At 34.1% G+C, this 24010-nt stretch overlaps 1 protein-coding gene across 7 annotated transcripts in view; it reads left to right on the top strand.

The window, feature by feature from the left end:
* Positions 1-24010, top strand: part of ZC3H12B (zinc finger CCCH-type containing 12B) — a 208114-nt gene that overhangs the window by 109560 nt on the left and 74544 nt on the right. For 4 of the 7 annotated variants that reach the window (XR_010747891.1, XM_066357449.1, XM_066357450.1 and 1 more), the window contains exon 4: positions 12789-12871. The exons of 2 other annotated variants lie outside the window; for them this stretch is intronic. The gene's annotated coding sequence lies outside the window, so the exon portion shown is untranslated. Of the gene's footprint in view, positions 1-11638; positions 11726-12788; positions 12872-24010 lie in introns of those variants that run through there. One more of the 7 variants, XM_066357453.1, reaches the window with a different exon arrangement.

Here is a 24010-nt window from a genome sequence, read left to right as displayed (position 1 = left end):
TATATTGCTTTGGGTAATATGGTCGTTTTGATTATATTTATTCTTCCTATCCAAGAACAAGGAATATTTTTCCATTTCATTGTATCTTTTTTTATTTCCTTTAACAATGCTTTGTAGTTTTCATTATATAGGTCCTTTACATTCTTTGTTATGTTTATTTCTAGGTATTTTGTTGTTGCTGTTGCAACCGTGAAGGGGATTATTTTTTTGAGTTTGTTTTCTAATATTTCGTTGTTGTCATATAGAAAGGCTATGGACTTTTGTATATTAATTTTGTATCCTGTGACCTTACTGTATTGGTTTATTGTTTCTAGTAATCTTTTTGTGGAGTCTTTGGGGTTTTCGATGTATAGGATCATATCATCTACAAAAACTGAAACCTTTACTTCTTCTTTTCTCATATGAATGCCTTTTATTTCTTTCTCTTGTCTGATTGCTCTGGCTAGAACTCCTAGCACCACATTAAATAAGAGTGGAGAGAGTGGATAACCCTGTCTTGTTCCTGATTTAAGGGTAAAGTCCTCAGTTTATGCCATTTCATATGATGTTAGCTGATGGTTTATCATAAATGGCTTTTATCATGTTGAGATATTTTCCTTCTATACCCATTTTGTTGAGTGTTTTAAACATAAAATTGTGTTGTATTTTATCAAATGCCTTTTCTGCATCTATTGATAAGACCATGTGGTTTTGTTCTTTGTTTTGTTGATATGGTGTATTATGTTAACTGTTTTTCGTATGTTGAACCATCCTTAAAATTCTGGAATTAATCCCGCTTGATCATGATGTATTATTTTTTTAATATGTTGTTGTATTCGAGTTGCTAGTATTTTCTTTAGTATTTTAGCTTCTGTATTCATTAGAGATATTGGTCTGTAGTTTTTATGTGTGTGTGTGTGTGCCATCCTTACTAGGTTTTGGTTTGAGGGTTATGTTAGCCTCATAAAATGTGTTTGGAAGTATTGCTCCTTCTTCAGTTTTTTGGAAGACTTTGAGTAGAATAGGAATCAAATCTTCTTTGAATGTTTGATAGAATTCACTACTATAGCCATCTGGGCCTGGACTCTTATTTTTGGGAAGGTTTTTAATGGTTTTTTCTATTTTCTCCCTGCTTATGGGTCTGTTTAGGCTTTCTGCTTCTTCATGACTCAGTCTAGGAAGATTGTATTGTTTTAGGAATTTATCCATTTCTTCTAGATTGTTAAATTTGGTGGCATATAGTTTTTCATAGTATTCTACAATAATTCTTTGTATATCTATGATATCTGTGGTGATTTCTCCTCTTTCATTTTGGATTTTGTTTATATGAGTACTTTCTCTTTTTCCCTTGCTGAGTCTTGCCAAGGGTTTGTCAATTTTGTTGATCTTTTCAAAGAACCAGCTCCTTGTCTTATTAATTTTTTCTATAGTTTTTCTGTTCTCTCTTTCATTTATTTCTGCTCTGATTTTTATTATTTCCTTTCTTCGGCTGGTTTTGGGTTGTCTTTGTTCTTCTTTTTCTAGTTCCTTAAGATGTGAAGTTAAGTGGTTAACTTGGGCTCTCTCTTGTTTGTTCATATATGCCTGAAGTGATATGAACTTCCCTCTTATTACTGCTTTTGCTCCATCCCAGAGGTTCTGTTATGTCATATTGTTATTTTTATTTGTCTGTATGTATCTTTTGATCTCTGCGCTTATTTCTTCTTTGACCCACTCATTTTTAAAAAGTATGTTGTTTAGTTTCCACATTTTTATGGGCTTTCTTTTACCGCTTTTTTGCAGTTGAATTCTAGTTTCAAGGCTTTATGATCAGAAAATATGCTTGGTACAATTTTAGTTTTTCTGAATTTGCTGATGTTATTTTTGTGCCCCAACATATGGTCAGTTCTTGAGAATGTTCCGTGTACACTGGAGAAAAATGTGTACTCTGTCACTTTGGGATGAAATGTCCTGTAGATATCTATCATGTCCAATTGCTCTAGTGTTTCGTTTAAGGCCAATATTTCTTTATTGATTTTCTGTCTGGATGAACGATCTAGAGCTGTCAGCGGTATATTGAGGTCTCCAAGTATGATTATATTTTAGTCGGTTTTTTTTTTTAGGTCAGTCAGTAGCTGTCTTATATATATTGGTGCTCCTTGGTTTGGTGCATATATATTAAGAACTGTTATATCTTCTTGGTTTAATGTCCCCTTTGTTATTATAAAATGACCATTTTTGTCTCTAATTATCTATACTATCTTGTAGTCAGCATTGTTAGATATGAGTATTGCTACACCTGCTTTTTCTTGGATGTTATTTGCTTGGAGTATTGTTTTCCAGCCTTTCACTTTGAATTGTTTTTTTGTTTTTGTTTTTGTTTTTTTTTTCTTTTTGCATTTTTCTGAAGCTGGAAACAGGGAGAGACAGTCAGACAGACTCCCGCATGCGCCCGACCGGGATCCACCCGGCACACCCACCATGGGGCGACGCTCTGCCCACCAGGGGCGATGCTCTGCCCATCCTGGGCGTCGCCATGTTGTGACCAGAGCCACTCTAGTGCCTGGGGCAGAGGCCACAGAGCCATCCCCAGCGCCCGGGCCATCTTTGCTCCAATGGAGCCTTGGCTGCGGGAGGGGAAGAGAGAGACAGAGAGGAAGGCGCAGCGGAGGGGTGGAGAAGCAAATGGGCGCTTCTCCTGTGTGCCCTGGTCGGGAATGAAACCCGGGTCCTCCGCACACTAGGCCGACGCTCTACCGCTGAGCCAACCGGCTAGGGCCTGAATTTTTTTTTATCCTTGTTGCTTAGATGTGTTTCTTTTAGGCAGCATACAGTTCGATTTTCTTTCTTTTTTTTATTTTTATTTAATTTTATTTTTTTAATGGGGTGACATCAATAAATCAGGATACATATATTCAAAGATAACAAGTCCAGGTTATCTTGTCGTTCAATTATGTTGCATACCCATCACCCAAAGTCAGATTGTCCTCTGTCACCTTCTATCTTGTTTTCTTTGTGCCCCTCCCCCTCCCCCTTTCCCTCTCCCATTCCCCCCTTCCCCCCGTAACCACCACAATCTTATCAGTGTCTCTTAGTTTCACTTTTATGTCCCACCTACGTATGGAATAATGCAGTTCCTGGTTTTTTCTGATTTACTTATTTCGCTTCGTATCATGTTATCAAGATCCCACCATTTTGCTGTAAATGTTCCGATGTCATCATTTCTTATGGCTGAGTAGTATTCCATAGTGTATATGTGCCACATCTTCTTTATCCAGTCATCTATTGACGGGCTTTTTGGTTGTTTCCATGTCCTGGCCACTGTGAACAATTCTGCAATAAACATGGGGCTGCATGTGTCTTTACGTATCAATGTTTCTGAGTTTTTGGGTTATATACCCAGTAGAGGGATTGCTGGGTCATAAGGTAGTTCTATTTTCAGTTTTTTGAGGAACCACCATACTTTCTTCCATAATGGTTGTACTACTTTATATTCCCACCAACAGTGTAGGAGGGTTCCTTTTTCTCCACAGCCTCTCCAACATTTGCTATTACCTGTCTTGCTAATAATAGCTAATCTAACAGGTGTGAGGTGGTATCTCATTGCAGTTTTGATTTGCATTTCTCTAATAGCTAAAGAAGATGAGCATCTTTTCATATATCTGTTGGCCATTTGTATTTCTTCCTGGGAGAAGTGTCTGTTCATATCCTCTTCCCATTTTTTTATTGGATTGTTTGTTTGTTTGTTGTTGAGTTTTATGAGTTCTTTGAACATTTTGGATAGTAGGCCCTTATCTGAGCTGTTGTTTGAAAATATCATTTCCCATTTAGTTGGCTTTCTGTTTATTTTTTTATCTGTTTCTCTTGCTGAGCAAAAACTTCTTAGTCTGATGTAGTCCCATTCATTAATTTTTGCCTTCACTTCTCTTGCCTGTGGAGTCAAATTTATAAAATGCTCTTTAAAACCCAGGTCCATGAGTTGAGTACCTATGTCTTCTTCTATGTACTTAATTGTTTCAGGTCTTATGTTTAGATCTTTGATCCATTTTGAGTTAATTTTTGTACAGGGGGAGAGACTGTAGTCCAGTTTCATTCTTTTGCATGTGGCTTTCCAGTTTTCCCAGCACCATTTATTGAAGAGGCTTTCTTTTCTCCATTGTGTATTGTTGGCCCCTTTATCAAAAATTATTTGACTATATATATGTGGTTTTATTTCTGGGTTTTCTATTCAGTTACATTGGTCTGAGTGTCTATTTTTCTGCCAATACCATGCTGTTTTGATTGTCGTGGCCCTATTATATAGTTTGAAGTCAGGTATTGAAATGCCCCCAGCTTCATTCTTTTTCTTTAGGATTGCTTTGGCTATTCGGGGTTTTTTATAGTTCCATATAAATCTGATGATTTTTGCACTATTTCTTTAAAAAACGTCATTGGAAGTTTGATGGGAATTGCATTAAATTTGTATATTGCTTTGGGTAATATAGCCATCTTGATTATATTTATTCTTCCTAGCCAAGAACAAGGTATATTCTTCCATCTCATTATATCTTTTTCGATTTCCCTTAACAATGGTTTATAGTTTTCATTATATAAGTCCTTTACATTCTTTGTTATGTTTATTCCTAAGTATTTTATTTTTTTTGTTGCAATCGTGAAAGGGATTATTCTTTTGAGTTCGTTCTCAATTGTTTCATTGTTGGCATATAGAAAGGCTATTGACTTCTGTATGTTAATTTTGTATCCTGTGACCTTACTGTATTGGCTTATTGTTTCTAGTAGTCTTTTAGTGGATTCTTTGGGGTTTTCGATGTATAGGATCATATCATCTACAAAAAGTGATACCTTTACTTCTTTTTTTCCGATATGGATGCCTTTTATTTCTTTGTCTTGTCTGATTGCTCTGGCTAGAACCTCTAGTACCACATTAAATAAGAGTGGAGAGAGTTGACAACCCTGTCTTGTTCCTGATTTAAGGGGGAAAGCCTTCAGTTTAGTGCCATTTAATATGATGTTAGCTGATGGTTTATCATATATGGCCTTTATCATGTTGAGATATTTTCCTTCTATACCCATTTTGTTGAGAGTCTTAAACATAAAATTGTGTTGTATTTTATCGAAAGCCTTTTCTGCGTCTATTGATAAGATCATGTGGTTTTTGTTCTTTGTTTTGTTGATATGGTGTATTACGTTAACCATTTTACGTATGTTGAACCATCCTTGAGATTCTGGGATGAATCCCACTTGATCATGATGTATTATTTTTTTAATATGTTGTTGTATTCGATTTGCTAGTATTTTTTTTAGTATTTTAGCATCTGTATTCATTAGAGATATTGGTCTGTAGTTTTCTTTTTTTGTGCCATCCTTGCCTGGTTTTGGTATGAGGGTTATGTTGGTCTCATAAAATGTGTTCGGAAGTATTGCTTCTTCTTCAATTTTTTGGAAGACTTTGAGTAGAATAGGAACCAAGTCTTCTTTGAGTGTTTGATAAAAGTCGCTGGTATAGCTGTCAGGGCCTGGACTTTTATTTTTGGGAAGGTTTTTAATGTTTTTTTCTATTTCTTCTCTACTGATAGGTCTGTTTAGGCTTTCTGCTTCTTCTTGACTCAGTCTAGGAAGGTTGTATTGTTCTAGGAATTTATCCATTTCTTCTAGGTTGTTGAATTTAGTGGCATAAAGTTTTTCATAGTATTCTACAATAATTCTTTGTATATCTACGGTGTCCGTGGTGATTTCTCCTCTTTCATTTTGGATTTTGTTTATATGAGTCCTTTCTCTTTTTTCCTTGGTAAGTCTTGCCAAGGGTTTGTCAATTTTGTTGATCTTTTCAAAGAACCAGCTCCTTGTTCTATTAATTTTTTCTATATTTTTTCTGTTCTCTAATTCATTTATTTCTGCTCTGATTTTTATTATCTCCTTTCTTCTGCTGGTTTTGGGTTGTCTTTGTTCTTCTTTTTCTAGTTCCTTAAGGAGTGAAGTTAAGTGGTTCACTTGGGCTCTCTCTTGTTTGTTCATATATGCCTGAAGTGATATGAACTTCCCTCTTATCACTGCTTTTGCTGCATCCCATAGATTCTGATATGTTGTATTGTCATTTTCATTAGTCTGTATATATCTTTTGATTTCTGCACTTATTTCTTCTTTGACCCATTCATTTTTTAAAAGTATATTGTTTAGTTTCCACATTTTTGTGGGATATTTTCCTCTTTTTTGCAGTTGAATTCTAGTTTCAAGGCTTTATGATCAGAAAATATGCTTGGTACAACTTCAATTTTTCTGAATTTGCTGATGTTGTTTTAGTGACCCAACATATGGTCAATTCTTGAGAATGATCCATGTACACTGGAGAAAAATGTATACTCAGTCACTTTGGGATGAAATGTCCTGTAGATGTCTATCATTTCCAGGTGCTCTAGTGTTTTTTTTAAGGCCACTATGTCTTTGTTGATTCTCTGTTTGGATGACCGATCTAGAGCCGACAGCGGTGTATTGAGGTCTCCAAGTATGATTGTATTTTTGTCAGTTTTTGTTTTAAGATCAATAAGTAGCTGTCATATATTTTGGTGCTCCTTGGTTTGGTGCATATATATTAAGAATTGTTATGTCTTCTTGATTCATTGTCTCCTTAGCCATTATGAAATGGCCATTTTTGTCTCTGAGTACTTTTGCTGTCTTGTAGTCAGCATTATCAGATATGAGTATTGCTACGCCTGTTTTTTTTTTTTTTGGATGTTATTTGCTTGGAGTATTGTTTTCCAGCCTTTCACTTTGAATTTGTTTTTATCCTTGTTATTTAGATGAGTTTCCTGTAGGCAGCATACAGTTGGATTTTCTTTTTTAATCCATTCCGCTACTCTGTGTCTTTTTATTGATGAGTTCAGTCCATTTACATTTAGTGTAATTATTGACACTTGAGGGTTTCCTATTGCCATTTTATATATTGCTTTCTGTTAGTTTTGTATCTTGTTTGATTCTTCTCTTTTGTTTTTCTGTAATTTGTTTTTGTTTGGTTGTAATCCATACTTCTTTCCTCTGTTAGTTCCTTTTTCAAGTCATGTGCTTCTGTGGTGGTTTTTTTGGGTGGTTACCATTAAATAATAAAAAGGAGTACCACATCTTCTTTATCCAATCCTCTACCAAAGGACACTTTGGTTGTTTCTATGTCTTGGCCACTGTGAATAATGCTGTGATGAACACAGTGGTATATATGTCTTTGTGTACCCATGGTTTTGAGTTTTTTTGGTAGATACTCAGTAAAGGGATAACTAGGTCATATGATAGTTCTATTCTTAATTTTTTGAACAGTGAATGACAGTTTCTTTTTCTCCTTAGTCTCTCCAACACTTGTTATTACTTATCTTGTTGACAGCAGCCAATCTTAACAGGTGTGAAGTGATATCTCATTTTGCTTTGATTTGCATTTCTCTAAGAGCTATGAAAGATGAGCATATTTTCATATATCTGTTAGCTATTTTCTATGTCTTCTTAGGAGAAATATCTGTTAGGTCCTGTCCTCATTTTTTAATTGTACTGTTTGCTATTTTGTTGCTGAGCTTTGAGACTTTTTATATATTTTGCATAATAACCCCTTGTTAGGACTACTGTTTGTGAATATCATCTCACATTTGGTTGGCTGTCTTTTTGTTTTCTTATTGGATTCTTTTGCTGTGTAAAAGCTTTTAAGTTTGATTTGGTCTCATTCCTTTATTTTTGCCTTTACTTTCCTTGACTTTGTGGTCAAATTTATAAAATATTCTCTATGGTCAAGGTCCATAAATTTATTACCTATCTTTTCTTCTATGTAATTTATTGTTTCAGATCTTATATTTAGGTCTTTGATTAATTTTGAATCATTTATTGTGCTGTGGTACAAGGTGTTGTTTCAGTCTTCTACAAGTGGCTATCCAATTTTCCCAGAACCATTTCTTAAAGAGGCTTTCTTTTCTCCATTTTGTGTTGTTGGCAACTTTGTCAAAGTTATTTGTTTATATGGATGTATTTTTAATTCTGGGCTCTGAATTTTGTTTCGTTGGTCTGTATGTCTGTTTTTCTGCCAATATCATGCTGTTTTGATTAATGTAGCTCTGTAATATAATTTGAAATCAGTACTGTGATTACTCTGGCTTAATTTTTTTCCCTCAGAATTGCATGGCTATTCGGGGATTTTAATGGTTCCTTACAAGCCAGGTAATTTTTTGTTATATTTCTTTTTAAAATAACGTTGAGATTCTTGTGGCAATTGCATTAAATTTGTATATTGCTTTGGGTAATGTGGCCATTTCAACTATATTAATTCTTCCATTTCATGAACATGGAATATTGTTCTATTTTATTGTGTGTTTCTCAATTTCTTTCAATAATGCTTTGTAGTGTTCAGTGTATAGGTCCTTCGCATGCTTTGTTAAGTTTATTAGTAGGCATTTTTTGTTGTTGTTGCAATTCTAAATAGAATTGTTATTTGAGTTCATTTTCTGAAATTTCATTGTTGGCATATAAGGAAGCTGTCAACTTTTGTATATTGATTTTATATCCTGCGACTTTACTCTATTGGTTTATTTTTTCTGGTAATTTTTCAGTGGGATTTTTGTGTATTTTATGTACAGGATCATGTCATCTGCAAAAAGTGATACCTTTGCTTCTTTTTTTCCCGTATTGCTTTTACTTCTTCCTCTTGCCTGATTGCTCTGGCTAAGATTTTCATTACTATGTTGATTAAGAGTAGAGAGAGTCGGCAACCTTGTCTTCTTCCTGATGTTAGAGGAAAAGCCTTCAGTTTTTCAACATTTAGTATATATATATTGACTGATGGTTAGTTGCATATGGCCTTTATTACGTTAAGGTACTTTTCATCTATAACTATTTTATAGAATGTTTTAAAAATAAATGGATGTACCTTATTGAAAGCTTTTTCTGCATCTATTGAATCATGTGATTTTTGTCCTTTGTTTTGTTGATGTGGTGTATTGTTGATCAATTTATGCATATTGAATCATCCTTGTACTCCTGGAATGAATCTCAATTGATTGTGTTGTATTATTTTTTTAATGTGGTGTTGTATTCAATTTGCTGGTATTTTGTTTTGGAATTTTGCATCTGTATTCATTAGAGATAATGGTCTAAAGTTTTCTTTTTTTGTATTGTCTTCGCCTGGTTTTGGTATCAGGTTATGTTGGCATCATAAAATGTGTTAGGGAGTATTGCTTCTTCTATTTTTTGGAAGACTTTGAGAAGGATTGGTACCAAATCTTTGAATGTTTGGTAGAACTCCCTATTGTAGCCATCTATTCCTGGACTTTTATTTTGGTGGATTTTTTTGTTTGGTTTTTTTTTTTTTTTTCATTTTTCTGAAGCTGGAAACGGGGAGGCAGTCAGACAGACTCCCGCATGCGCCCAACTGGGATCCACCCGGCATGCTCACCAGGGGGCGATGCTCTGCCCCTCTGGGGCGTTGCTCTGCTGCGTCCAGAGCTGTTGTAGCACCTGAGGCAGAGGCCACAGAGCCATCCCCAGCGCCTGGGCCATCTTTGCTCCAATGGAGCCTCGCTGCGGGAGGGGAAGAGAGAGATAGAGAGGAAGGAGAGGGGGAGGGGTGGAGAAGCAAATTGGTGCCTCTCCTGTGTGCCCTGGCCGGGAATCAAACCTGGAACTCCTGCACGCCAGGCCGACGCTGTACAGCTGAGCCAACCGGCCAGGGCCTTTGGTGGATGTTTTTGATAGTTATTTTTATTTCCTCCCTGCTTGTGTGTCTATTTAGGTTTTCCTCTTTTTCATGACTCAGTCTAGGAAGATTGTATAGCTCTAGGAACTTATCTATTTCTTCGAGGTTGTTGAATTTGGTGGCATATAATCTTTCATAGTATTCTAGCCTGATCTTTTATATATCTATGATATCTGTGGTAATTTCTCCTATTTTATTTTGCATTTTGTTTATATGAGTCATTTTTCTTTTTGTCTTTGTCTAGACAGAGGCTTTTCAATTTTATTTATCTTTTCAAAGAACTGGCTCTTTGTTGTATTAATTTTTTCTATAGTTTCTTTTTCTGTATTTCATTTAGTTCTGTTCTAGTTTTTACTATTTCCACTTGACCTGTGGCAGCGCAGTGGATGGGGTGTCGACCTGGAATGCTGAGGTCACCAGTTTGGGGCCTTAGGCTTGCCTGGTCAAGGCACATATGGGAGTTGATGCTTTCTGTTCCTCCCTCCTTCTCTCTTTCTCTGTTTCTCTAAAATGAATACATAAAAAAATCTTATTTTTACTATTTCTTTTTTTCTACTGATTTTGGGTTGCCTTTTTTCTTCTTTTTTTAGTTAATATGTGATGTTAGGTTGTTTACTTGGGATCTCTCTTGTTTCTCGATATAAACCTGTAATGATATAAACTTATCTCTTATTACTGCTTTTGCTGCATCACAGTTTTGGAATGTTATGTTGTCATGCTCATTTGTTTATATATATCTTTTGATCTCTGCTTTTATTTCTTCTTTGACCTAGTCATTTTTTACAATTCTTAGTTTAATTTCCACATTTTTGAGGGTTTCTTTACTTTTTTTGCAGTTGAATTCTGATTTCAAAGTCTCATGTCTAGAGAATATGATTATTATAATTTCAATCTTTATAAAATTGTTAAGGTTAGTTTTGTGGGTGAGCATATGGTCTCTCTTTGAGAATGTTTCATGCACACTGGAAAAAAATGTTTAATCTTATATTTTGGAATGAAAAGTTTGTATGTGTCTACTATGTGTATTTGATCTAGGATGTCATTTAAGGCCAATATTTTTTAAATTGATTTTCTGTTTGGATAGTCTATCTAAAGTCATCAATGGTGTGTTAAAACTCCAAGTATGATTGTGTCTTTAGCTGTTTTTATTTTTAGATCAGTTAATAGATGTCTTATATATTTTGTTGCTTCTTGATTCAGTGCATATAGATTAAGAAGTGTCATGTCTTTCTGATATAATGTCCCCTTTATCATTATGAAATGTCTATTTTTGTCTCTTGTTATCTTTGATGTCTTGAATTTAGCATTTTCAGATATCAGTATGGCTACATATGCTTTTCTTTGGGTATTATTTGCTTGGACAATCATTTTTCAACCTTTCACTTTTAGTCTACTCTTGTCCTTGCAGCTTAGGTGTAACACTTGGAAGCAGCATATGTTTGAGTCTTGCTTTTTGATCCAATCTGCTACTCTGTGCCTCTTTATTAGTAAATTCAGTCCATTTACATTTAGCATAATTATTGACACTTGAGGAATTTCTATAGCCATTTTATGTTTTGTTTTCTGATAGCTCTGTGTCTCCCTTGGTTCTCCTCTTTTATGTTTCTATCAATTGTTTTTGTTTGGTTGTATTACATACTTCTTTACCCCATTTCTTCTTTTTTTAGCTATGTGTTTCAGTATTGGCTTTTTTGTGGGTGGTTACTATTAGATTGTTAAGAGAAAAATTTTCATACATACAAAAGTACTTTGTCTTATGAGTGCTTCTGCATTCCATCTTCCTTTGCTACTGCAAATCCTTATCCTCTCCCCTTTTCTGTTATTGTTGTCATAGATTATTCTAATTTTTATTGTCTCTTTGTTAGAGCTTTTACTTGTAGTTTTGATTTGTTGTTTTTTTTTTTTAATCTGATCAAATAACACCCTTGATTTTTTCCTGCAGTGGAGATATTCTGATGATCAATTCCCTCAGCTTCTATATGTCTTCAAAAGATTTATTTCTCCTTCATATCTGAAAGATAACTTTGATGGATATAGTATTCTTAGCTGGTAAGTCCTCTCTTTCAGTACTTTGAATCTTTGAGTCCACTCTCTTCTGGCTTTGTAGAGTTTCTACTGAGAAGTCTGATGATAACCCAATGGGCCTTCCTTTATATGTTATGTTCTTCTTTTCTCTAGCTGCCTTAAGGATTCTTTCCTTATCATTGACTTATGACAGCGTTATTACAGTGTGCTTTGGAGAAGGCCTATTTGGGTTGAGGTATCTTGGTGTTCTGTTTACTTCTTAGATTAGAGGCTCTGACTCTTTCCATAGTTTTGGGAATTTCTCATCAATTATTTGTTTGAATAGGCTCTCCATTCTCTTCTTCCTCTTCTTTTTATGAAATACTCATTATTCTTATATTGCTCTTTCTGATGGAGTCAGACAATTCTCTATCTTTTTTTTTTTTTACTTTATGAGTCTCTCTCTTGTTTTCTCTGTATCATGTCTATTTGTCTGTCTTCAATGTCACTGATCCTTTCCTCTAACTGGCCTTTTCTGTTACCTAACTTTCTACATCATTTTTCAATTCATGTATTAAGTTCATCTCTGGTTCTTTTTTAAAGTTTCAGTCTCCATGGTATAATATTCATCTTGTTCATGAATCTGTTTTTTGAGCTCATTAAATTGCCTGTCAATGTTTTCTCACATCTAGCTGAGTATTTTTAGAATTTCAATTTTGAATTTTTTATCATTTAACTCCAAGGTTTCCATGGGATTGGGATTGTTTTCTGGAGATTTTTCATATTTTATTTCTGAGCTATGCTCTTGGGTAGCCATGGTATTTGTTTTCTTCTTCCTTGATGGCATTTGAGAGTGGCATTGTTAAGAAATCTAATTAAAAAAACTAAAAAATGAAAAAAATTAATATTATTTTTAAAATACAATAAAAATAGATTTTTTAAATAATGAAAAGTAAAAGAGAGCCACCAAAAAACAAAGATCCAAAACCAAAAGAAATCAAAACAAACTAAACACCCACAAAAAAATTTAAAAATATATGAAAATTTAAAAAATTCAAAAGAAAAAGAAGAAATTTCAGTTTTAAGAGGTTTTTCTGTTTTCTTCCAGTTGGTTGCACTGGATAACAAGTCTTAGCTCTGTGAAATTTCTGGGCTGATCTCTGCTGATGTGTTGCTGACGCAATGATGGAGGTAGGGCTGCAGTTTTGATTGTTCGGGGGGCCATGTTGTGAGGGCTTTATGGCTTTAGCAGTGGTGATCTCAAGTCTTTGGGTGCTCCTTCTCATGTCCCAATAGACAAAGGGGCCAGACAAAGAGCACTTCTATTCTTCAGGGGTGAGAATGTCTCTGGAGAATTAAGTGTGGTGTATATCTCTGCCACTCTCCATACCCACAAGTAGAGAGAGGTGGGATCTGAGAGGTTGGGGTCTGTATCTTGTTATTCTCTGTCCCTGTGTGGAGTGTGGGCTGCCAGCAGATCATAGGAACACTGTCCATGACCCCTTGTTCTGTTGCTGCTTTGGTTTAGTATCTCCTCCACTGCTACTTAATTTCACCACTCCACTCGATTGAAAAAGACCTAGTCACTCCAGGTTTCTCCCCTCCCCAGAGCCCTGGAAGACAAAAACCCAGATGGTCCAGGACCCTCTCCTTTACAGAGCTGACCATATCGAGTGCATCTTATCTTCTGCCCCCCTTCTCAACTCTCCCCACCTTTAGCCAATTCCATGCATGAATCTTTTCAGGAAAGCCTGCAAGTCCAGCTGGATTTCTTTCACTGTTATAACTATTTAATTTGTTGAAATTTTGAGGGGAGAGAACAAGGGTATCTCTCACTCCACTATTACTCTGACCTCATCATTGCATATCTTTTAATGTCCCTGTTAAACATTTGTATGTCTTCTTTGGAGAAATATCTAGTCATATTCTTTGCTAATTTTTATGAGGTGTTGATTTTTGTTCTTCAATTTTATGATTTCTTTTCTATGTATTTTTATATTAACTCCTAATTTTATGTATTACTTGAAAATATTTTCTCCTATTCAGTAGGATGACTTTTTATTTTGATGTTTTACTTCAAATTACAGAAGTCTTTTAATATGATATGGTCTCACATATTTATTTTTTCTTTTATTTCTCTTGCCTTTGCAGTGATGTCCACAAAAATATTGATATCAGAGAACTTGCTGCTTAAGTTTTCTTCTATAATTTTTTGAAAAAAAATTAGTTCTTACATTCAAGTCTTTAGTCCATTTTAAGGTAAATTTTATGCATAGCTTAAGATAGTAGTCTATTTTCAATATTTTGGATGTGATTTTTCAGTTTTCCACACACAATTTATTGTAGAGACTGTCGTTTCTCCATTATACGTTTGACTCCTTTGTCATACATTAATTGTGCCCATACAGGGTTAGGCAAAAGTAGGTTTATAGTTATTTATATAAAAAATAATACAAATCCATAATCAAGACTACAAGAATAGCCTGACCTGTGGTGGCGCAGTAGATAAAGCGTCAACCTGGAAATGCTGAGGTCGCCAGTTCGAAACCCTGGGCTTGCCTGGTCAAGGCACATATGGGAGTTGATGCTTCCAGCTCCTCCCCACCTTCTCTCTCTGTCTCTCTCTCCTCTCTCTCTCCCTCTCTGTCTCTCTCTCTCCCTTTCTCCTCTCTAAATGAATAAAATTAAAAAAAATAAGAATACAAGAATAAACTTTGTGTTTCACATACCCACAATTGTAAATCTACTTTTACCATCACTTTATACGTGTGGGTTTATTTGTACGTCCTCAGTTTTGTTCCACTGATCTGTGTGTCTCTTTGTGTGCCAAGACCATACTGTTCTTATTACTATAACTTTGATTAAAATCAAAGAACACTATACTTCCAGCTTTGTTACTCTTTCTCAAGTTTGCTTGGAACTTGGGATCATTTGTCATTTCGTACATACTTTAGAATTATTTATTTTAGTTTTGTGAAATATGCCATTAGATTTTTCATGTTGATTGCATTGAATTTGTAGATTGTTTTGGTTAGTAGGGACATCTTAACAAAATTAATTATCCCAGTGCATGAGCATGGAACATCATTCCATTAATATGTGTCTTCTTCAATTTATCTCATCAATTTTTTATTGCTTTTGTTGTAGAGGTCTCTGGTTACAGTGTTACTATTTATTTTATTCTTTTGAGTGCAATTATAAATAAGATTGGTTTCTTAATTTTTCTTTTTAATAGTTTATTATTAGTATATAAAAACACCACAGATTTCTGTGTATTTTTGTGACTTTTGTGTTTTATAACATTATTGGATTCATTTATTAGTTCTAACAGGTTTTTAGTGGAGTCCTCTGGGATTTTCTATATATAGTATTATGTCATCTTTATATAATGACAGTTTTACCTCTTTTCATTTTTTATGTCTTTTGTTTTGTTTTCTTGCCAAAATGTTCTTGTTAGGGCTCCCAATACTATGTTGAATAAAGGTGACAAGAGTGGGTATCATTGCCTTGTTTTTGATCTTAGAGGAAAGGCTTTCATTTTTCCACTATTGAGTATGATGTTAGCTGGATTTGTCAAACATGGCCTTTAATATGTTGTGGTATGTTCCCTCTAGAACCACTTTGTTAAAAGTTTTTATCATAAATGGATGTTTAATTTTATCAAATGCTTTTTCTGCATATACTGCAATGAACATATGATTTTTATACTTTATCAATATGGTTTATCATGTTGGTTGATTTGCAAATGTTGAATCATCTGTCCATCACTGGAATAAATCTCAATTGATCATGGTATATAATCCTTTTCACATATTACTGAAATTTTTCTAAAATTTCATTGAGTATATATGCATCCATGTTCATCAAAGATATTGACCTGTTATTCTTTCTTTCTTTCTTTCTTTCTTTCTTTCTTTCTTTCTTTCTTTCTTTCTTTCTTTCTTTCTTTCTTTCTTTCTTTCTTTCTTTTCTTTCTTCCTTTCTTTTCTTCTCTTTTTTTATTTTTGTGCTGTACTTGTCTGGTTTGGGTATCAGGGTAAGTCTGGACTTCTAAAATGTGTTTGGTAGCATTCCTTACTCTACAATTTTTGGAAGTTTTTGAGAAGTATAGGTATTAAATTTATTTTGAATAAAATAAATCACCAGTGAAGCTGTCTGGTCCCAGATTTTTGTTTGTTAGGAGGTTTTTTAGTACTAATTTAGTAGCCTTATTAGTGATCAGTCAATTCAGGTATTCTTTTTCTTCATGATTCAGTTTTAGATTATATGTGTCTGAGAGTTTACCTATTTCTTTTAGATTATCCAGTTCCTTGATGTATAGTTATTTGTAGTATTCACTAATGATTCTTTGTATTTTTAAAAATACTTACTGTATTAATTTTAGAGAGAGAAAGAGAGACAGGAACATTGATCTGCTTCTGTATGTGCTCTGACTGGGGATCAAACCAGCAACCTCTGAGCTTCAGGACAACTCTAACCAACCAAGCTATCCAGCCAGGGCAATCTTTGTATTTCTGTGGTATGAGTTGTAACATTGTTTTTCATTTCTAATTTTGTTGTTTGATCCCTCTCTCTTTTAACTTTGATAGTCAAACTAAAGGTTTGCCTATTTTTTTAAATCTTTTTAAAGAACCATTTCTTAGTTTCATTGTTCTTTCATTTATATCATCTTATTAAACTTTATTTATTTCCTATGTGATTATTATTATATCATTCTTTTTATTGCCTTTGGGGTTTGTTTATTCTTCTTTTTCCAGTTATTTTAGGTATGAAGGTAAATTGTTCAATTGAAAATTGTTTCTTGATGTAGGCCTATATTGACATGAATGTCTCTGTTAGAACTGTTTTTGCTACATACCATAGATTTTATATGTCTTATTTCTGGTTTCATTTGTCTCTGAGTATTTTTTGATACCTCATTTGATTTCTTTGAGGTTCCTTTGCTTGTTGAGTAGAATTTTGTTTAATCTTCACTTTTTTGAGATTTTTTAAAAAAGTTTTCCCCTTGTAATTTATTTCTAGTTTCATACCACTGTTTTGGAAAAAATGCATCATTTGTATATTGCATTGTGTGCTCACCACCCAAAGTGTAGTCTTTTTTTGTCACCGTATTTTTTTATTCCATTTACCCTCGTCAACCTCCCCTCGACTTTTTCTTTTCTGTAACCCCTACACTGTTATCTGTGTTTTTTTGTTGTTGGTTCTTTTGCTCGTTTCTTTGTTTGTTCTTTATTTTACATCTCACATATGAGTGAATCCATATGGTATTTTTATTTTTCGATCAGAATTATTTCACCTAGTATAATGTTCTCAAAGTCGATCCATGTTGTCAAAAAAGGCAATACTTCATTCTTATGGTTGAGTATTCCATTGCATATATAGACCCCATCTTCTTTATCCAATCATTCATCAAATGCCACTCAAGTTGTTTCCATGTCTTAGCCACCATGAATAATGCTGCAATGATCATCAGAGTACATATACCTTAATAAACAATTTTTTTTTCAATTTTTTCAGATAGTTAGCCAGAAATGTGATTTCTGAGTTATATGGTAGCTCTACTCATACATTTTTGTGGAAATTCTATACTTTATCCTTAGTGGTTATACCAATTTACATTCTCACTAGCCGTATATGAAGTTTCCCTTTTCTCCACATGCTCTTTAAAACTTATTTCTTGTCTTACTGATAATAGCCATTGTAATAGATGTGAGTTGGTATCTCATTATGGTGTTGGTTTGTATTTTCCTAATAGCCAGTAAAACTTAACATCTGTTCATATATCTGTTGGCCATTGTATTTCTCCTTGTAAAACATTTCTTTCAAAACTAGATAGAAGGTGACAGAGGACAATCTGACTTTGGGTGATGGGTAAGCAACATAATTGATTGACAAGACAACCTGGACATGTTTTCTTTGAACATATGTACCCTGATTTATTGATGTCACCCTAGTAAAATTAATAAAAAAAAATTAAAATTTCTTTCTCAGTTCTCTGACCATTTTTAATGAAATATTTTTTCTTGTTGAGTTGTATGACTTCTTTATATATTTTGGGCATTAGCCTCTTATCATAAGTATTATTTGTAAATATCTTCTCCCATTTGGTTGGGTGCCCTTTCATTTTGTTAATAGTTTATTTTGTTGTAAAGAAGCTTTTTAGTTTGCTATAGTCTCATTCATTTATTTTTGTTTTTACTACCCTCACATTTGGAGTCAAATTCATAAAATTCTCTCTGAGACTAAGATCTTAAAATTTAGTACCTATGTTTTCTTCTATGTACTTAATTGTTTTATGCTTATATTTAAGTTTTTATCAATTTTGAGTTATTTTGTGTATGGTGTCAAATAACAGTCTAGTGTTATTGTTTTGCATGTAGCTTTTCAATTTTTTTCAACACTATTTATTGAAAAATTTTTCTTTTTCTCCATTGTGTGTTTATGGCTCCTTTGTCAAAAATTTGTTGCCCATGTACATGTGAGTTTCTTTCCAGTCTTTCAGTTCTGTTCCATTACCCTGTATGTCTATTTTTAATCTAATACCATACTGTCTTGATCATTGTAGCTTTTTTATATAATTTCAAGTTAGTGAGTGTGATACTTCCAGCTTAATTTTTGTTGTCCTTTTTTTTTTCAGTATTGCTTTGGTTATTTGGGGTTTTTTTGTGGTTCCATATGGATTTGATGATTGCTTGTGTTGTATTTTTGAAAAATGCCATTGGGATATTCATAGGATTGCATTAGATATACATATTGCCTTGGGTAATATGGCCATTTTAACTATGTTGATTGCTCTAATCCATGAACAGAGAATATCTTTTTATTGCTTTGTGTTTTCTTCTGTTTTTTTTTTTTTTTTTTCAACAATGTCTTGCAGTTTTCATTGTATAGGTCCTTCACTTCTTTTGTTAAGTTTATTTTTAGGTATTTTATCCTTTTTGTTGCAATTATAAATGGGATTGCTTTTTTCATTTTTCTGATATTTCATTGTTAGTAGGTAAGAGTGTAATGGATTTTTGTACATTAATTTTGTATTCTACAACTTCACTATACTTGTTTATAGTTTCTCGTAGATTCTTTAAAATTTTCTATATAAAGAATCATCTCATCTGTGAAAAGTGACACTATTACTTCTTCATTCTTACTTTACATGCCTTTTATTTCTTTCTATCACCTGATTTCTCTGGTTAAGACTTACAATACTATGCTGAATAACAGTGGAAAAAGTGACTATTCCTATTTTCTTTCTGACCTTAGAGGAAAAGCTTTCAGTATTTTTGGCATAGAGTATATCAGCCAGAGGTTTGTCATATTTGGCCTTTATTATGTGAAAGTACTATTATACCAATTTTGTTTTAGTTAGTGTTTTAATCATAAATGGATGCTGTATCTTGTCAAATGTTTTTTACTGCATCTATTGATATGATCATATAATTTTTTCTTTTGTTTATATGATGTACTACATTGATTAATTTGTATATATTGAATAATCCTTGTACCGCTAGAATGAACCCCATTGATCACAATTAATTATATTTTTAAATATTGTTGTATTCAATTTGCTAGTACATATTTTTAGGATTTTTACATCTGTAATCAACAGAGATATTTGGTCTGTAATTTCATTCTGTGTGTGTGCTGTTCTTGCCAGGTTTTGGTATCAGGTTAATGTGACCTCATAAAATAAGAAATATTGCCTCTTCTTCTATTTTAAGTAAGAATTTAAGAAAGATAGGGAATAAGTCTTTTTTTTGAATGTTTGGTAGAATTTACTAGTGAACTCATCTGGTCCTGAACTTTTACTTTTTTGATAACTGCTTCAATTTCCTTATTGTTGATCAGTTTCTTTAAAATTTCAAATTCTTCATGATTCAGTTTAGAAAGGTTATGTATTTTTAAGAACTTATCTATGTCTTCTACGTCATCAAATTTGGTGGAGTGTAGCCTTTCTCACTATTTTTTATATGTTCCTTTGTATTTTTGTGATGTTTCCTGTAACTTCTCTTCTTTCATTTCTGATTTTGTTTATTTATATTTTTTCTACTTTTTTCTTAGTCCAGCCAGAGGTTTGTTGATTTAATTAACATTTCTAAAGAACAGCTCTTTCTTTAAGTTCATATACATTTATATCAGTTCTCAAATTGAAAATAGAAAAGTTACATTCCAGCTTTGGTTTGATTACTTTTAAATCTATTCATAGAATTTAAGTGAAATTTAAAAGTTCATTATATTCAAAGTGAGACATCTGACATTATTTTGAACATGTGTTAATTCATTTGTAAAAGCAAACACTAAAGATGCATGTGTTTTTATGGTGACAATATGACTACAAATTTTGCTTTAGTATATAATGTATGGTAAAACATGGTTTCCTCATAATTAAGAAACTCATGAAGCTGACATGTATAAGATATTTGATATGGTACATGCATAATTTATAATCTAAACTAGCTATTTTTTAAAGATATATTTTATTTTTTTAAATGTTATTCAGTTTTTTTAGAGAAAAAAAAAAGAGAGAGAGAGACAGAGACAGAGACAGAGAGAGGCAGAGAAGGGGAGGAGCAGAAAGCATCAACTCCCATATATGGCTTGACCAGGCAAGCCCAGGATTTTGAACCAGTGACCTCAGCGTTCTGAGGTCAATGCTTTATCTACTGTGCTACCACAGGTCAGGCCATCTATTTTTTTTAATATAAGCTATAATTATCCAAATTTACAGATATCCTCAACATACATGGGAACTAAACTAAGAACCAGCTCTTTTTGCATTCATTTTTGTTGTCTTTTCTCTTTTTTGTTTAATTCTCCTCTAATTTTTATTATTTTATTCTGTCTACTGACGTTAGCCTTAGTTTGTTCTAGTTCTTTAAGACAAAATATTAGGATGCTTATTTAACATTTTTCTTGTTTCTTGAGGTAAGACTTTAATGCTATTAACTTTTTTCTTATTACCGCTTTTGCTGCATCCCCCCAATTTTTTTTTTTTTTTGTATTTTTCTGAAGCTGGAAACGGGGAGAGACAGTCAGACAAACTCCCGCATGCACCCGACCGGGATCCACCCGGCACGCCCACCAGAGGTGACGCTCTGCCCACCAGGGGGCGATGCTCTGCCCCTCCGGGGCGTCGCTCTGTTGCGACCAGAGCCACTCTAGTGCCTGGGGCAGAGGCCAAGGAGCCATCCCCAGCGCCCGGGCCATCTTTGCTCCAATAGAGCCTTGGCTGCGGGAGGGGAAAAGAGAGACAGAGGAAGGAGAGGGGGAGGGATGGAGAAGCAGATGGGTGCTGCTCCTGTGTGCCCTGGCCGGGAATCGAACCTGGGACTTCTGCACGCCAGGCCGACGCTCTACCACTGAGCCAACCGGCCAGGGCCTTCATCCCCCAAATTTTAATGTTTTTTATTGTCATTCTTGTTTGTACGTGTCTGCTGTGACTCTTTATACCGATGCTCTGCTTCTGACCCTAGTCTCAGACTCAGTGTATGCCAGTCAACCAGGCCTAATTGCTATCTCTGCCTCTTTGGTTTGCCCTGTAGAATTGCACCCTTATCCTTCACTGCTGTCACATCTTGGGCCATGCTGAATGCTGGACTGTGCATGGTTTCTGTCCTTGTACTTTACCCTCCTGACCCATCTCCAGTATTTGATCAAATACACCCACCTTCAGATATATTGATATGTGGATATCTCAGACATATTTGTGTGTTGACTAGGGAATCCTTTGTTGAATTATAGCTGTCCAACTTGTAACTTCAAAAGGAGAGACCTGGAGGACCTTTCACACTACCATGCTGCTAACATCACCAACTCACATCTTTTAACCTTCATATTTGCTTTATAAATGATTGTTTCACTGCCTTTATTATATATTACCTTAACCAGTGTGATTTATTATCTTTATATATTTTCTTATTATTAATAGTGCTGTTTCTTTTCAGCTTAAAAGGGCTCTTAAAACATTATTTTAAGGCTCTATGAGTGGTGATGCACTCTTTTAATTTTTGCTTATCTGGAAAACTCTTAATATCTCTTATTTTGAATGATACCTTGCCGCGTAGAAAATTCTTTGTTATAATTTTTTTTCATCACTTTGAATATGTCATGCCATCGCCTTCTGGCCAACAAACTTTCTCTTAAAAATCTGCTTATAAATTTATGGGGTTTCCCTTGAACATGACAAATTATTTATCTCTTGCTGCTTTAAGATTCCCTCTTTATCTTCAACTTTTACCATTTTAATCATGATGTATCTCAACAAAGATCTTTTTTAGTTTATCTATTTGGAACACTCTGGGCTTCCTGGATGTGGATTACCATAACTTTCTCCATGTTAAAAAAGTTTTCAGCCATTATTTCTTCAAATAAATTTCTGTTTTTTTCTTTCACCTGGGACCTTTAAAATGTGATTATTATTCCACTTGATGTTGTCCCAGGAGTTATTTAATGTATTTTCACTTAAATTTTCTTTCGTTTTGCTTTGCTGCTCTGTGTGGGTGAGCTTCATTGCTTTGTCTTACAGTGTGGTAATTTGTTCTTTTATTTCCTCTATTGTGCTTTTGGACGCCATTAGTGTATTTTTCAGCTCAATTCTAACTTCTGTTTGGTACTTTCTTATGTTTCCTGGTTTGTTTGTTTTTTTTTTGAAGTTCTCACTGTATTCATTCATTTTCCCCCCAAGTTTGTGGAACATCTTTATGACCATTACTTTGGATTCTTTATCAATTAGATTATTTATTTCTGTATCCTTATTCTTTTCCTGGAGTTTTGTTTTGATCTGTTCTCTTGTTTGAAACATATTCTTCTTTCTCCTCATTGTGCTTTGAACCTCTGTTTTTGTTTCTACATATTAGGCAAAATAGTTACCTTTTTTAGTCTTGAGGAATAGCCTTATGCAAGTGATGGTTTTTCTCATTTGCTCTTGCTCTAGTTCATAAGTTTTCTCTTGAACCTTTGTGATTGTCTAGTGAGTTGACCTGAGTTATTCTTTTTATTTATTTATTTATTTTTAAATGTTTATTTTATTATTACTTTTTAAAATAATTTTATTTTCTTAATGGGGTGACATCAATAAATCAGGATACATATATTCAAAGATAACAAGTCCAGGTTATCTTGTCGTTCAATTATGTTGCATACCCATCACCCAAAGTCAGATTGTCCTCTGTCACCTTCTATCTAGTTTTCTTTGTGCCCCTCCCCCTCCCCCTTTCCCTCTCCCTTTCGACCCTCCCCCTGTAACAACCACACCCTTATCAATGTCTCTTAGTTTCACTTTTATGTCCCACCTACGTATGGAATAATGCAGTTCCTGTTTTTTTCTGATTTACTTATTTCATTTCGTATAATGTTATCAAGATCCCACCATTTTGCTGTAAATGTTCCGATGTCATCATTTCTTATGGCTGAGTAGTATTCCATAGTGTATATGTGCCACATCTTCTTTATCCAGTCATCTATTGACGGGCTTTTTGGTTGTTTCCATGTCCTGGCCACTGTGAACAATGCTGCAATGAACATGGGGCTGCATGTGTGTTTACGTATCAATGTTTCTGAGTTTGGGGGTTATATACCCAGTAGAGGGATTGCTGGGTCATAAGATAGTTCTATTTTCAGTTTTTTGAGGAACCACCATACTTTCTTCCATAATGATTGTACTACTTTACATTCCCACCAACAGTGTAGGAGGGTTCCTTTTTCTCCACAGCCTCTCCAACATTTGCTATTACCTGTCTTGTTAATAATAGCTAATCTAACAGGTATGAGATGGTATCTCATTGCAGTTTTGATTTGCATTTCTCTAATAACTAAAGAAGATGAGCATCTTTTCATATATCTGTTGGCCATTTGTATTTCTTCCTGGGAGAAGTGTCTGTTCATGTCCTCTTCCCATTTTTTTTATTGGATTGTTTGTTTGTTTGTTTTTGAGTTTTATGAGTTCTTTGTACATTTTGGATAGTAGGCCCTTATCTGAGCTGTTGTTTGAAAATATCATTTCCCATTTAGTTGGCTTTCTGTTTATTTTGTTATCAGTTTCTCTTGCTGAGCAAAAACTTCTTAGTCTGATGTAGTCCCATTCATTAATTTTTGCCTTCACTTCTCTTTCCTTTGGAGTCAAATTCATAAAATGCTCTTTAAAACCAAGGTCCATGAGTTGAGTACCTATGTCTTCTTCTATGTACTTGTTTCAGGTCTTATGTTTAGATCTTGGATCCATTTTGAGTTAATTTTAGTACAGGGGGACAAACTGTAATCCCGTTTCATTCTTTTGCATGTGGCTTTCCAGTTTTCCCAGCACCATTTATTGAAGAGGCTTTCTTTTCTCCATTGTGT

Source organism: Saccopteryx leptura, chromosome X (genome assembly GCF_036850995.1).
Source record: "Saccopteryx leptura isolate mSacLep1 chromosome X, mSacLep1_pri_phased_curated, whole genome shotgun sequence".
Taxonomy (NCBI): Eukaryota; Metazoa; Chordata; class Mammalia; order Chiroptera; family Emballonuridae; genus Saccopteryx; species Saccopteryx leptura.
Note: the sequence above shows the minus strand (reverse complement) of the source record. Positions and strands in the feature narration are given on the sequence as shown.